This window comes from Crocodylus porosus, unplaced genomic scaffold (genome assembly GCF_001723895.1).
Source record: "Crocodylus porosus isolate Cpor-Errol unplaced genomic scaffold, CroPor_comp1, whole genome shotgun sequence".
In the NCBI taxonomy this organism is placed as follows: domain Eukaryota; kingdom Metazoa; phylum Chordata; order Crocodylia; family Crocodylidae; genus Crocodylus; species Crocodylus porosus.
This window is the reverse complement of record NW_017728947.1, coordinates 54,636,040-54,652,930: the sequence shown is the minus strand read 5'-3', so window position 1 is coordinate 54,652,930 and position 16,891 is coordinate 54,636,040.

Genomic DNA, 16,891 nt, shown 5'->3' with positions numbered 1-16,891 from the left:
GCACATTTCAGATTCCTTATGAATTTTTAAAAAGGAGAGCATTTTCCTTTCCCCTTTTTTCAACCTCCCCACCGTGAAGTCCTGCCTAAATACTGACATGTCAGTGATTATTTGGACTGATTGTACAGTTTAATAAAATCCTAGCCAAGTACATAGAATATGGAAATAGTGGCAGAAAGGAAGAAGGTAAAGAAAGGAAGAATGAAGGATGATAAGAGAAGAGAGAAGGAGACATGGACAGATGGGCATAAGTGATGGTATAAGGAGGTGAAGAGAGCAAAGTGACACACAAAGAAAGAAAAAGCATAAGATTCACCAAAACAATATAACCACAAGAAACTAAGGGAATAAAATCAGTAGTAAGATAACCAGGTGTCCCAACAGAAAGGCATGAAGGAACAAAACATTAATGTTAGAACATCAGCACCATGCACTGAGATAGCTTAACCTCGTGTAAGAGTGGCAAAAATTTCGAGGTAATAGGGACAGTAATAAGCGCTCATAGTAGCCACCCAGAATTAATTTGCCAGGAGGACTGATCCAAATCAAATGGTATCTTGTGCTCTTCCACAGCCAATCCATGATGGTTCAGAGGAAAGTAAGAACACACAATACCCGAGATAGCACTATGTGCTGGAAGTAAAGAACTTCCTAAAGAGAATTCTACTGAAGATCCGTTCCAGGTAACATGAAACCCACTCTTATTCCACCATCTCTCATCCTAAAAACATAACCAATGGAAAAATAAAAAGCAATATGAAAAGGTGTTGCAAGCTACAAGCAAAGCAGTAACAAGAACAGGTATGGATGTTCCAAACAACACCTTCACCTCCCAAGCACATACCTTTACTGACTGAACTCAACTAGTAGGAAGATCTTGCAGACCCATTATCCTAGATATGTCTGTGGGACACACATGCACAAAAGCTAGTGAATCACAAAGCACTAGAAACTGTGATGTAATGGCTTATAAACCCACTGCCATTTAAAGGATATACTGTAAACACAACTATTATATTAAGGCATACTGAGGGATATTCGCAGAGTGGAGGCCACACACTGGTGGATGAGACCACTCAGACAAAACACCAGGAACTAGACACCCTGCTGAATACTGCAGGAATTAATTGCTTTTCAGCAGAAAATGGTCATGGGCATAGTAGTGTTTGAGTGAAGAAATATCCCTTTTACTATTTCAGGACTACCACAGAAACTGATACAGCAGAGGAATACATCAGGATAAAAATCATGGGATATCCTTTTCAGTGGGAAACAGTAGGGAGAAACCCCCCTCCTCCATGTTCATTTATACTCCTGATAACACAAATTGTCTTCTAAAATAAAGCAGCCAGATCAGAGGACAGCAGGTCCTTAGATGCAAGTTCATGATCTTTCAGACAAGATATAAAACTGAGGTCCTGACCTTGTGCAGTCATTAAAGATCTCATAACGCTTTTTATAAAGCAGGGTTGTTAATCCCAGTGGTCTGGAAACAATGCAATTTAGAGAGCCACCTAAATCATCTTCATAGATTCAAATGAATATGGCATTCTTCTCTACTCCCAGAGCTAAAGTATTATATGGTATTTCTGTGTGCTGTAATACACTACTGCCCTGCTCCTGTCTAGGTCAGTATTAAATGAAGCAATCTTTGTCTATTCACTCCCTGCCATTCTCACAGGAGTGTTATAAGACTTAGTATTTTGTAAAGGGCATTTAGATAAATAGTGACATGGATGAGAAAAAGCAATATTAAAAAACATTTTTATCTTCACAAATCCTCTCCATGTTGGGGTCAGATGGAATGCTTAATGAAACTAAAAGAATATTTTTTTCCCCTTTTCAGTGAATAATCCTTCCTGAGAATATTCAGAGAAGGGAGGGCAAGGACTGAGACAACTTGATGTTTCCTGAATAATAAGCATTAAATATGCCTTTTACTAGAACCCTAAGAGAAAGATGATGATGATGATGAAACTCAAGGGATTTGAAACCAGTCTTCCAAAAAGGACATGATTCATTGTCTACTGTTAAAGGAAATGGGCCAAATCCATCTAAGGAGTAATTTCATTCTAGTCAAAAGTTCTACAAAAATGACTTTGGTCTAATGTGTATTACTCACCTTAGAGACCACCTCACAGATGGCACCACCTCCATGAAAACAGCTTATTTGATGTGGATTGTTTATAAACATGGCTCATGGATGGCCAGATGAGCAAAAGCAACCAGTGAAGACCCTAGCTGGGCTAGCTGGGAAGGCCTGAGATCCCAAAATACACAACAGCAGGCTCCCAGGGGGCTGAAAAACTTTGTGCCATAAATCAACAATATCAAAAATAACATTTTCAGGATAGTCATAGCCTGATTTATGGAAGACATGAAATATAGATGTAATGAAGCAGGAAGGGTTTTATTCCAATTAATGTGCAGAAGGGCATCCACATTCATCACTAGAAGCATTAACTTGTTAAGATTACTAGATGTCTGCATACAAAACTTCTTGTTCCAAACATTTACTTAGCATTCACAGAAAAGACCAGTATTCTAAATTAAACTCTTCTGACCTTCCTGTCTGCAAAAGCAGATATACTTTTTATTTACCATTCCAGAATCAGATTGACAAGCACATTCGTTAGGGCTGTGTGAAACACCATCATTTCGTTTTGATGTCCATTTTGCCATTTCAAAGGGACAGTGTTTTGTTTCATCGTTTCATTTTGAAGTACTGCCCTATTTTGTTTAGGCGAAACGTTGAAAGTTTTGACCATAGGCTATAATGGGGAATCATGAAAATGCTTAAACCATTGTCATTTCTTGCCTGATTTGGATGCAAATTGCAGGGATGGTAGCCCCATCTGAAGGCAAGAAGCCTGCCAAGTTTCAAGAAGATAGGTGCAGAGGTTTCTCAGAAACTGCACCTCAAAGTCTTGAAAGCAAAACTTGCCAGCAGCCTCCTGTCATCTGGCACACAAATCCGGGGGCTCACACTCCGGGAGGGCTGCGAGGCTGTGCAGAACTCCTCCCAGGGGCCTGGATCTGCACCAGATGAGAGGAGGCTGCTGCCTCGGTGTAGGCTGCACCCAGCCTTGGTCTTAGTGCTGGAGAAGACAGATGCTGCTGCTGGCCCCAGGCAGCTGCAGCAGCCTCCTGTCATCCAGGTGCAGATCCAGGGGCTTGCACCCACAGGAGGAGTCCGGAACAGCCCCACATCCCTGCAGGAGGTGAGCCCCCCTGGATCTGCACTGGATGACAGGAGGCTGCTACCTGGGACCAGTGCTGGATGCAGCTTGCGCCCAGTGCGGCTCCACAGAGCTCAGCCCGGTGGCAGGAGACAGAGCACAGCCCTGGCTCTGCCTGCCTCCCACCACTGGGCTGCGCTCCAAGTGGCTCCACAGCCCCATGAAGCTCAATCCAGTAGTGGGAGATGGAGCGCAGCGCTGGGTTTGCCCACCTCCCACCACTGGGCTGAGCTCCATGGGGCTGGCGGAGCCAATTGGAGTGCAGCCCAGCAGCAGGAAGCAGACAGAGCCAGTGCTGTGCTCCACCAGCCCCACAAAGCGCAGCTTGGCAGCGGGAGATGCGGAGAGCCAGGGCTGTGGTCCCCACTGGGCTGAGTTACATGGGGCTTTGGAGACACGCGGAGCATAGCCCTGGCTCTCCCCTGCCTCCCACCACTGGGCTGCTTTGAAAACTGAAACATTTTGAAACTTTCAAATGAGTGCCCTCATTTCATTTCAAAGCTGTTTCAATGCTGTTTCATTTCAATTTCACTGTTTTGAGCTTGAAACACATCAAAACAGCTTCAAAATGAAACACTCAGCAAAATTTCTCACAGTCCTAATGTTTGTTTACTGAAGAAAGGCTTGCCTGTGTGTGCTTGCAATCCTTTCATTTAATGGCCATTTTAACCTTTCCCAAGCACAGGGCTCTATAATACTGTTATTGAAATCTGTAAGCATTTTGTTACTTCACTGGGTAGGAGGAGGAGATCCAGGCCAGGCAGAGGAGTAGCTATGAGGCGTGTTCTTTTGTATATGACCTGCACTCTCCAGAATGTAATGTCTGAGCTTCTTTAACCCAGCAAATGTGTTTGAGTTCATCATTTTTCGAGGCTTCACAACAAACTTATCCCCAAAAGCCTTACTGTCAGGATTAGATTCACAAGCCAATAAGAGGTCAGCAAGATAGATTCAGGAAGCAAGCTGCTCCCCAATTCTAAGACTGTATCAGTGATGAGCATGCAGGACTAGAGTGCTTGGGCTTTATCATAATGCATTTAATTTTATCTCTGGGACTCACTGGGAAAAATTCTATCCTCCTCTCATAGTCCCGGGAAGCATATCCCAGGTAAACAGTTTCATGCTGTTGTCTTCCTTCTTGATTTCACATAGGGGACTGAACGAGATCATCAAAACAAAGACTGGCACACAAAATGCACCAGAGACAGTCAAGAACATCTGGTTTCCAGTATGCGGTAAGAAGAGCAATTGAGCTTTGCGTTACTGGTTTGGTACAACTAGTTGGAGCAATGTGTGGCTACTGCAAATGAAGACAGAACTAAACCATTAACTGTATTTACCACACCAAGAATGCTGTGCCTATGCTAGTTAAATTCTTATCACGTACCATCTACAGTTTCCAAAAAACGTTTTCACCATTTGCTTTTAAAATATTTCTAGAGAGGAAGGAGATGCTTCCACAAAATGGTCAACAGCTCAGCAGTTGGGGCACTCATCTGGGTCTTTGATATGCCAGGTGTCTGTCCTAACTACTAGGTTACGTGCAATTTTGGGGTGAAACTCTCTCTCCAGCATTCACCAGAAATTGTATTTCTGGACTCAAAAAAAACCTCCCTGACAAAAATTTCACCAAAACTGGTACACATCCTCAAACTGGCATTTTTCCACAGAAATGCAGACTTCCCAGCCAGCTGTAGCTCTACTGTGTTTTCCATCTGCAGCCAGTATTAGGAATAGACAAAACAAGCAGTGGTAGAAGACTGTAGGTAAGGAACAGCGACTTAGAAGTTAAAGAAGGAAAAGTTCAGTTTACACATTGAGAACCGTGTCTTATCCGATGTTCCCTATAAGGTGTAGCAATCCGTGAGCGCAGCACCTTGGTCCATTCCCGTTAATAGCATAACAAACATATGACCACTTGAATAGTAATTGAGTTCTGCTTAAGTACTCTTATGTATTGTTTGAATAAGCCTGGGGGGACTCTGTAATGTGTCTCAAGGACAGCAGCAAGATATTGTGTTTATGGGGTATTATACATTCATGAACAGATTTAAGAGTTAAAATTGTCAATTGTCACAAACAGCTAGAGTTAGGGTCTGATTCCCCTCACACAAAATCAGATGCTAGCATAACCTCAGTACCTGAGTGTGTACTGATGAAGAAATTCCTATAGGAACTTGCATATTAAATTAAACAGCTTTACCCAAACATTGTGCCCAAGAAAAGTAAAGTAAAGAAAGCAGTAAAAGAGTTCTGTGCACCACTAGCAGTCACGTGAACTGCTTACATGCAATGGGTTTCCTTCTACGGTGTTTATAGGCCCATATTTTCTTTTCATCTATGTCTTCGTAAATCAGCAGTGACTTAATTCAAAAAACTTGTATGAGAGGGAAATCACATGCAGGGCTGACCCACAATCTTTGGGGACTGCCTGATTCCTCCCTGGGGCTGAGGCTGGGGCCGGGATGGGAGCAGAGCCGGGAATTCCTCCCCTGCTTGGCTGATAACTAAATGAATGTCCCAGCATACTGGATGCAGTGGAAGAGGTGGTGGCCAGAATTTCCAGTTGTAACAAGGTAAAAAAAAAACAGTCAGAGCAGTTCCCTGACACCATGAGGAGGCACTCTGCCCTAGCCCCCATCCCCACCCCCACTTCGCCTTGGGGAGGAGCCGCTGCCTGAGGAGCAAGGGTTCCTCCAAGGTGCGTGCGTGCGCAGCTGCGCACAATTTAAAAGCTTGCCGCACATCAACTTTTTAATGCCACGCACCTGCCCGGAGAGGTGCTGCTGCCTGAGGAGTGACAAGTTTGTCTCTGGTAAGTGTCCCACACCGTCCCCAATGCCTCCACTGTGCTCCACAGCCAGCTCCTCTCCAGGTGGGTGCGCGGCCTTAAAAAGTTGATGCGCGGCAAGATTTTAAATTGTGTGTGGCTGCGCACGCCTTGGAGGGAACCTTGCTTATCTATGAAGGGGAATGCCCCCAAAGCAGGAGGTAGAGGAATCATCCCTACCAGTGAAAGTAATGGGTTAATTCACAAGGTATTTCTGCAAAATGTACAAAGTCAGACTGCATTACACACTCAGCTGTCTCTTCTGGTCCCATCACCTATGATACCAAGAGCTTGAATTTTCCATCTCCAGTGGTGGTTACCTATGCTCACTTTGAGTGCAAGCAGGGTCCTTGAGCAACTTCTAGTGCCCTACTTTTTACTCTGAACTTTTTTGCTGAGCTTCAACATACAGCTTTAAAGTGTGCATCTTGCCGATAAGATCTCATTGCAAACTAGCATGGTAAGCAAGTCCAAGCTTCCCTGCATAAATATTTTAAAGGTACATGAGACATTAAACAAACACGCTCTGTTCACTCTCCACACATCTTCCCCTTTTCCTCCACCCCTTCCATTCAGAACAAACACAGGGGAAATGGTGCCAGTTTTTCTCCTAATAGCTCCAGTGACCTGAGTGTGATGGAAGATGAGGGAGCCTTCTGATCCCCTGTCTAGTGGAAGATGGAAACCACAGAGGATAAATACTAGATCCATTACTTATGCTGTCTTCCACCTTGTAGGGGCAGCTGACATTTTGTAAGGCAGCTGGCAGAGCACGGTAGAGAAGAAATATGGGAAACTTCAGGGAAACTTATTGTTCAAAACTTGTATTTTTTTACTGAATAAAAGGACTGTGAATGTAGGAGGAGGTTGTTCTTTGTGAATAACTTTAGCAGCACAGCACAACAGGACAACTCTTCACAGTTGCCATGCAATTCAATTGCACCTTCATTGCCTGAAGGAAGATACAACAGCAGCAAGCTATGGGATAGCTTGGGCAGGGGGCTGGACTCGATGATCTTCCAAGGTCCCTTCCAGCCCTAATGTCTATGAATCTACGAATAACAAAAAATGAAATGCCAGAAATTCAAAAATCTACATTTTCAAGGGGGCAGAGCGTATCAAAGAACACCCTGAATCTGAGGATAATGGACAGCCTCAAACAGTGCTAATAATCTACATTCAGGTCCCTTCAGGAAGTCTCCATGCATTTTGCAAGCCACTAGCTTTTACTGGAGAAAACCATATCTATCTAACCATGAAAGGCAAACCCATTCAGTATCCCATCCTTGGTTACTCTGCAAGCAGACTGACCTGATCAATGAGCAGCATAAGCAATGTCAAGTTTCAGCATACAACCTGCCTGACATGTTTGTGTCACCTGTATGGCATTTGGAATCTAAGCTTTTAAAAATAAGTTCTGGCCATGCCAATTGCAAAGAAAAATTTCCAAAGTGAAACAGTGCACAAGCTGATGCACTAATGTCTGCCACAGTCTTCCAAAATAGTCTGCAAACAGACTGACAGTAATTGATTCCATCAGATGTAAACTCCCATGTCCCCCATTCACAAACTGGAGTGTTAGCTTTAAAACTTAATGACGACACCGGCATTGTCAACTTTACCTTTTTAATTGCTGAGAAAGACAGCGAAGCCAACAGGTGAGGAACTGGAAGTTGCTGCAGGGAAGGAGATGAAAATGGTAAAATGGAGAGACAGGAAAAGGAAAGAAAATCAAGAGAAAGAAGATAGAGAAGGACAAGGGAAACCAGAGTGGAAACAGTGAAGGTCACAAAAGTGAGCATGTGTTCCCACTAATGCAAAACAAACAAGGGACTTTAATACCCAAAAGCTGAGTTTCCATTAGAATTCTTTGACTTTTACAGTTCACCGTTTATCAAGATCCTGCTTGACAGCTCTGTTATTTCCCCATTCTCACAAACAATATCTGAAAACTACAGGTAACACCAGTGCTAAAGTTTAGTGCCCAAATCTGGAGGAGCAGGAAGGCAGGGGAGGAAAAGGGGGGGAAGAGGGGCGTCATAATCCAAATCTTCCTAGATCTGCACAGAACCTCACAGGCTCACAGCATTCTCAGAAACTGTCCTATGACTTCAATCTAGTAAAGAACTTCTGTCCAGGTTTGAGTCATGAAAGGGGATGCTGGTTCTAGGCTACTCATCTGAGAATCCTCTTATTCTTAACAAGCACCATTTCCCTTTTTAGAAGGCAGAAAGTAACCCCAGAAAAGGAAACTGCTTTCAATACCACAATACTTTTTTCTAAGACGAGCAAGCCTGCAGCCTGTCGAGGGGTAGTATCAAGAGAAATCCCCTAAAAGGAGGTTATACATGCACATTCCCCACCAGGATCAAAAGTAGCTAATTCTTTCTGATTTAATGATCCAATAGCCACTGCCCAACATCTGAGCCCTGCAACTGAAGAACAATCATTTGCTGCAATCCACAATGCTCATTCACACCACAAGATCCTTGATGGCTGGGTTTCAATTCCTGTTACCTAAATTATACATCTCTATCTTTGTTGGATTGGTCTGGACCTCATGACTGAGAACATCTGCTCTCCATGTCAAACACCCCTGCTACAGGTCTAAGCTGAGTCCAGTAACCCAATCTCTCTGCACATACACCAATTCTCCACACTGCACAGCATCTTCCCAAGCAGCCTGTTTAGACATCTGTGACCCGAAATGGCAGTGTTTGAGCACCTTAATGGATTGACCACAGGGTGGGACAATGGACTGCCATAAGGCCTGTGTAATCACTCTTACTGTCACATCTCAGAGCCAGGGAGTCCAGAATCTTGGTTGAGTCACCCATCATGGTGAGGATGCATGTTGCCTCATTGTGGCTTGCCTCCACTTTTAAGTGGGTCTGAAGCTACCACTTCCAAGTAATGGAATAAAGTTAGAGAGATTACCTGTCTCCTGCATTGCCCTATGCACATGTAAACCTGATAGCTGTTAATCCACTGTACAATTCAGTTTAGCTCCATCCACTAAAACCTCCAACAAATGTTCATCTCCCTCCTCTCCCTGCAGTCCCCCTGCCTCTAAGGTGGGCCCATTGCCTCAGTTGCTGGAGTTTCCTGCAGTGGACTATCCTAGTTAAAAGTCAAGACAACACTGTCATTTTGGACCATGCCTAACATCTTCTGAATATCATCAGGTCCTGGCTCTGGATCCAGGTTTCCATCTTCCTCAGGCTTGCAAGGTTCCTCACTGGCCTGGTGTGTCTGGAAATAACCTATCCAATTCTGTCTCCATCAGGTGTTTCTTGTTTCAATGTAGTCAGCAACCTGGATACAGCATACACACTAGTGTTGCTCTGGCCAGATCTGAATTCCCTAGTGAAAGCGTAGCTGAGTAGTCTCAACATCAGCACTTTTCCAGTGCACCTAATCTGGCTGAGTGGACGCAAGCCAGAGGTGTCAATAAACACAACAAAGCAGGCAGCTACCAGGCAGCTTTTAAACTTCTCAGTAATGGCCCAACACCAGGCCAGGAATTCTAATTCAAAGGAACTATGGTGTTCATTTTTCCATTCTCATCTTTTCAGTCTGTAACTCACATTTGAAATCATCCTGTCCTGCATGCCATGCTCTTGGGAAAGTGTAACACCCCAAGTGTAGCACTGATTGCTAGCATCCCTGCACAAACTGAAAGTGAAGATGTAACCTTGAGTAGGTTAGCTTCTCTGCCATCACCAGCACAAGCACCAGCTGTTCCAAATTGTCCTGGTAGCCTGCAATCTCTGGGATTCATAGGATTTTTTTGGGCAGCCCTCTCCACAAAGAGCCCTTATATCTCTTTAATAAAAACATGTAGCATTTGCCAAACCTCATCTTACACTGTGGCTGGTCTTTGCCATGTCCTGACATCCTGAATTTTCTCTGGGTCAGGAAAAGTCCCTCCTACAGAGACCAAGATATGCCATTCCCCACCCTTCTCTAGTCAATACTTGGGAAGTTTGATTTTCAATCACAGATGGGTTGATTGTCTGAACACTTCATATTAATATTCACAGTGCTCCCCAAGTGTCTTTGAATGGATGACTGATGTCCATTTTTCAAACTGTTTTTTCACCAATGCTCCAACAGCCCAACTGTACATGGTGAATTGTAAAAACATTACAAATTCATACAATGAGCCCCTTGGATGGGATAATTGCATTTCCGTTGCACCTCTGGAACCACTAGCATCTATCTATAGCTCCTAGCCAGGCCAATAGTGAAGAATAGGGAGGTAAATTCCAGGAAGGTAAACAGCTTCTTTATATTAACGAGGCATTTCCAGTTCTTGTGCATCACTAACTATAGTTCCCCACCCTTCTTCAGGACAACAGGAGTTATCCACAGGCTGTAGCTTTCTCTGGTCATATCTGGTTATGATGTCTATTGAAGCATGTGGAACCAGTCAAAACCTCTCAAAATGGGACAATGTTGGCAACTACTTTAGTGTAGAAGGTGAGTGGTCCACCCAAAATTACCCCAATGTTTTGGAAAAGCAGCACTCTTCCCCCCACCCCGAATCAGAACTTTCTCTGTTTTTTAGTATTTTGTGTATTATCTACCTCTACTATTGCAACCAGACCTCTTCACAACTGTTACTAACGCTGCTTTGCAGAGCAACAAGAACATTTCCAGTATCCATTTCCTCCATAAGTCCTATATCTGTTCAATTTGAAGAGTCTGAATGACTTCTTGCAGGGTTATTCCTCCTCAGACTGGGGTTTGTAAAGAATCCACATGTCCGACTTGCTCTTAAAATATGCACAAGGACATTAGCTAACCAAAAAATGGAAGGGGCAGTAAACATGGCACACCCTTGCTTACTGGACTTCAAAGGTCTTGTTTGTTGCAACGAGTAACTTTGAAAACAACTCTCTGCAGATGGTCCCCCATTAAGGAAAAGAAAGGCAATTTTTGAGAACTAGAGCAAAGGCTGACAAATTGCCATAAAATCATTTGCACGAGGATCAGCTCTGTGAATAGAGAAGTTATATGAGCATCTGCAGGGCTGAAAGAAAATACGTTTTCCCCCCAAATCTGATTATGAGGCTTGAGCACTTCCTACATGAGAAATGAGAGATTTGTGCAAAGGACTTCTAACTGGGGAAAACACAAGGGCTAAGATTGATAAGCATTTTTGCTCCATTTCATACCTGAGCATTTGTATCCCTCTTATGTAGTGATAATTTTAAATCTGACTATCATGATTTTGTATCCAATACCACTATTAGTGTATTTACCCAAATCCAAGATGACTTCAAATTTAAGACAGCCCCTCAATAAGAAGATTCCATATATGGAAATTTATAAATGTTGTAATTTTCCATTTACAGAATTTAATTATTGACAGGTTATCTTCAATTTGACACCCCCTCCCCCCACTAAGTGGAGAAAGGAGAAAGGAAGACAAAGAAGCAAGCAACCTGACCCCTGCCCCTTGCCTGCCCATCCACTCCTTGTCCCCCCTGCCATCTGCTCCCTATAGCCTCTGCCCTCCAGTTGATGGTGCCCCTGCAGTCTTGGCCCCTACTTGCCCCGCAGCAATCTCTGCCTCTCCCCACTCCCCACCACATACCAGAGCTGGTGCCATCACTGCCACTGCTGTGTGGCTGGCCAGGCCTGGTCAGAGCTGCCCTGCACTTTGTGCTCCCATCAAGAATGGAGTCAAAGCTATACCTGATGGTTAGTGCAAGGGAGGCACTGAGGCTGCAAGGGGGGCAGGGAGCAGGGGAGGCAGCTGCTGTGGCTCCAACTCTGACCCCAGGGTGGGGCTGAAGTCAGAGCAGCATCCCTGACCCTGCTGGTGCCCCTCCCTCCTACATCCACCCCCTGTTCCTTGTACTCAAAACCAAGACAAGGGGCTCCCCCCAAGCTGAATGGGGAAATAATCTGGTCTTGGATTCAAGTCAATACAGTATAATAATTTGCCTAGCTGCCATGGCCTGTGTTATTTGCATATAATTAAGAACCATGTGCGTTTTCCGTGACAATAAAAAAACAAACCACAAATTCTCTGATAACCACCCCCTCGAAAAAAAGTATGTATTTGGGCTTAGTCCATCTGTTTGTCCATAAAGCTCTTTAAAAGAGAATAGCTTGAAAGCTGTTAGAAATGGAACATTTGTGTCTTCAGAGAAGTTTCTTTGCTAAATCTTAGCATTTGTTTAGTGACCAAGTCAGGATGATCCCAACTTCCAGAATTGGGGAAAAAAGAGTCAGGGGCCAGAGCTGTTTCTACTGATCTCATCCCAGGAGGGCACCGGGAGCCTGATGTGGCAGGGACGGCAGAGGGAGGGGCAAGCTGAGGAAAAGTAGAAGCTGGGCAGAAGTGCGAGACAGTGGGCAAGCAGCAGTGGGTGACCAGTGCTGGCCCCATCCCAAGCCCTGAACAGGGAAGGAGGCGCCCAGGGGCAGCGCAAAGGAAGTCCTGGGGCATGGGCGGCTGTTGCGAAGCACGGAGCCCGCCTACCTTTGCCCTTGCCCAGCAAAGAGGAGCACAGATGGTGGATGCGTGGCAGCATGGGCGGGTCTGCCTCTAGCCCGCTGGATGAGAGCAAGTACAGGAAGGGATTGGTATCTTCAAAATGTTCAGCCTATTTTATTTGTTTTATAAATATTTATTGAATAAAAAGTAAATCTACTTGTGTGTTTTTGTTATTTGAAATTCATCTCATTCTTGATGGGTTTTTTATATATATATAAAAAAAAAAAAAAACCCACAACGTTTTACTGATCTATTTACAATGTCAAAGCAATTGGGAAGCCTACCAGTACCTCAATCACTATAATAAAATAAACTCTACGTACCTATACATTTTGGTATTTGATCTGGGGGTTTTTATCATGGAAAAATCAGCGCTCCCCCTGCCCCCTTAGCTAACCAGGACAGGTCCAGACCCCTCACTACCAAGTCACAGCTCCTGAGGCTCTGCTGGTGCTCCCACCCCCACCCCCAGCCCTGTCAGAGGGATCCTGCCCACTGGGCTATGGAGGCCCCGGGGGAGGGCAGCAGGGAGAGGAGCCTGAGCCCACAGCAGGCAGCCCACCTCCACCTGGACATTGCGGCTCCAGACCACAAGCCTCATGCACCTCCCAGCTGGGCAGCAGCCACAGCCCCAGCCCCACACAACTCCCTGCATCCCTCCCTATGGAGGCCTCAATCCCACTCCACCAGACTTACCTGCAGGAGCTGCTCTTCCAGCTGCCTGACAGGCATGTACATGCGCATGGCACCTCCTGCCTGACCACCCTCCTCCTGCTGCCCCTAGCAGACCGGAACTCTGCCATCCTGCAGAAAGCTCCTTGCAAAAGAGCAAAATCTACATGTTTCTGTTAAAATGAAAAAGCTGTGTTTATCTCAGGTAAAAGGGGAAACCCACAGTTTTTTCTGGCTTTCCAGTGAAAATCTGGAATTTAGATTTCTTACACTGAAATTTGTCTTAAGATTTCTCCCTCCCACCTAGATTTTCTGCCATGTTGGTTCCAAGTACATGGCATAGTGCAGTCAGATAATGCCTGGGGCACTTGTACCCTCACTGGGAGCTGAAACCAAAACAGGAGACAGGGACTAGTTCACTAAGGGGGTTCCTAACCCAGAGATTTGCAGGGTGTCCTGTCAAGGAGATCAATAAACTACCACTCCTGCCATGCAATGGGCTACAGGAAGGGAATGACATATCATGAGGAAAAGGTGAGCCACTTACACACGGGATGCTATTTCCACCCCTTTAAAAAGTGCCAACAAAGATATTCGTAACAACTCAAACACCCACCACCCCTGTCCCCAAGCTTGTATAATGAGCACAATGGATAAATTCTACAATAAAATTTGTAAAGTGAGTCTTATCACCAGCCACCAGAGCAGGTCAGCTGCAGATCTGAATGTATACAGTAACTTCTTAAATGTCACCTGCAAAGCGGTTCTGGAAAAACTAACGAGGTGGGGAGGGGAGTTGTTCATTTTTGTCGTTAAAAAAATCCCCTCCCTTTAAAATAACATTTCCATACCACTAGAGTTGAGCGCTAGCCTACACCTGTCCTCACCTTTTGTTCAGATCATGTATTGCTGTCTTCCAATATGCCCTGTTCCCAGAACTCTCAAGGTTAGCTTCTACGGCTCACGAGGTAGGTAACTGCTGGGGCTTGGATGACCCCAAGTATTTGTCAGCCAGCTTTGACCAGAAAGTGATTTTTCCTTCCCCTGATATTAAAAAATAGAGCATTACGATTTTCCCTTTACCCTCTAATTAAAGGAGTTACCAAGCAAAACATTGTTCTGGGTTAGGATGATTTCATTTACAGAACCCTGATTTGAAACCAAGGTCTTATTTCAGATGTATATGCAGAAACAGCAAGGTGCCCACTTTTTTGGAGAACCGTTAAGCTTTTGGTAACAGCAGATTTTGTTAAGAATTTAAAATCATTGAGTTAACCTACCCATCTGTTGATTTGTCTGTCTGTCCAACTTTTGCTTCCCTTCTTTCCTGTTTCTTTTTTTTTTTTTAATTTCTTACACCACAATAACCACTTCTCCTTTGTTATCTGGACAAGGATTAAACTGGATTAACAAAACCAGCACATGTTGTCCTCATTTAAAAACTGCACTGAGCTCCAGTTTAAATTTCCATTTACTGTACCAATGTGTCTTTCCAAAGCGTTCTCTCTTTGTTGGCAAAGCACTGATTGATCCTTACCAACCAATCAACACTAAAAGGTTTTAAAAACTTTAAAGGAAGCTCAGTGAGAGCTCACAGCAGCCCAAGAAACGCACCTAATTTTATTCTACTTTCCTCAAACTAATGTTGCAATCCAGAGGGATTAGGTTGAAACTAAATTAAGCAGCGCCCTCTAGCGTGCCCTGCAAAGAGAAAAGCCAAATGAAACTACTACTCAAAGCCTTAAGAGTCATGCAAAAATCTAGAACTCGTTTCCAAAATTATACCTTTTATTAGACCAACTGAGAAATTTCAAAAAAATTACCTTTTTCTGCAAGCTTTCAGGCTCACACGCCCTTCATTAGGCTCAGAGAAAGTTTGAGATGGTAAAAAAATCCCCATATGTAGGAAATAAATTTCATTTCTGCACAGAGAAAGCAGAAGCTGGAAATCTGGGGGACTTTTTACCACCTTGAACTTTCCCTGAGCCTGATGAAGGGCGTGCGAGTCCAAAAGCTTGCAGAAAAAGATTGGGTTTTTTTGCAATTTCTCAGTTGATCTAATACAAGGTATCATCTATGAAATAAAGAGATCTAGATGTTTACATTTTTTTTGTCTCAGACCAACATGGCTACCAAATACATCCCTCTAAAAATAGTCAGCCATTTTAAGGTTTTATTAAAATGGTCAAAGGTGAGTCTTGGCTTTTTGACAATCATGATGAACAGTTAGGATATTCTGCATGTTCTCTATGAGTGTATGAACTCTAAAATCATCAGGCCTCTCTTCCTTTATGCTTGCTGATTCCAAGTACACTGTCTCCAAAATTAACTAGATATTCCTCGGGAGCAAGTGCTGGCAGGCTGAAGAACTACTGGAGGCAGAAGCGGGCTTTGAAGAACCCAGCAAATACTCTGACCCACTTTTTACAACAAAGACCACTAGAAATCACTGGATCTGGCTGCAAGTACATCATCAGCATAGACAACCCCACCTCTCCCATCTTTCATCTCAGTGATATCTACTCACTGCAGAAAACAAGTAGTGGTCTCAAATACAATCTCTGCCAAGGTAACCAACACTTTAATTCACACATATAGCCACCTGCTGCTAGAGGCAGGGAAGTCACAGTTGTGACATGCCTACAGCATAACTTTAAAGCAATTCTGGAATGAAAGGAGGCACTGAAGTAAAAATGTTTTATAGAAATTAAGTCTAACAGCATTCTTGTGAGATCAGCTTATATTTACCTCATTCATATTGTCCATTTATCTTCTGAGGTTTCTCCCTTCCATATTGTAATCTTCTCCTCTTGCCTTCTCATTTCACTTCACTCTATTGGTGTATGCTTAACAGTAGCAACAGTTCTCACTGGCTCAACCCCATTTTCCAAAACAGCCATAGACATGCTTAGGTATTAGGATGTTATACAAGCCTCACTTTACTACTACTACTAGTAAAAGAAAAGAATACATATAAATAAATATTCTTTTTTGGATGAACTAATACACCAAATCAGTCTGGAAGTATCTTATGTATTACAAACTAGTGCTTTGAAGGATAACTGCAGGATACAATTATTTAATGGATGTTGCAGTATTTAAAGGCTGGGCATGATCTCTGACTTGTAAGCTTCACCAGCTCTTTCTGGATGTGATAAATGTTTGAGTACACAATGATGTACTAAGGAAAGTTGCATGTTTTATAATTATATTATTCTTTATTGGCTATAAAACCCAATTTCCTCCCTTTCTTTACAATCCCCTGAAATTGTAAGCTGCCTTATATGAAACAGAAAGATGTTATACTTCACATTGAACAAATATTAACTTATTATAGTCCTTATAAAACCCATCAGGCAGTTGAGAATGATTATCTCCATTTCACATATTGGAAATGTACAGAGAGATTAAAATGTAAATTTTTCCAAAGTGCCCACTAATTTTGGGTGTAAACCTTCAACATCGAGGACTTGCCTTTTAGGACTCAATTTCAGCTCCCTGTGATTTCAGCTGCAATTAGGGACTCTCAGAAGCTCTGAAAATCGGGTCCTCTCTAGTTGAGCCCACCTGATTAGTCCACAAGATGCCCTGCTTCCAAGTCAAAGGCACACAGATCATTAGAAATTATTGCTTCATAGT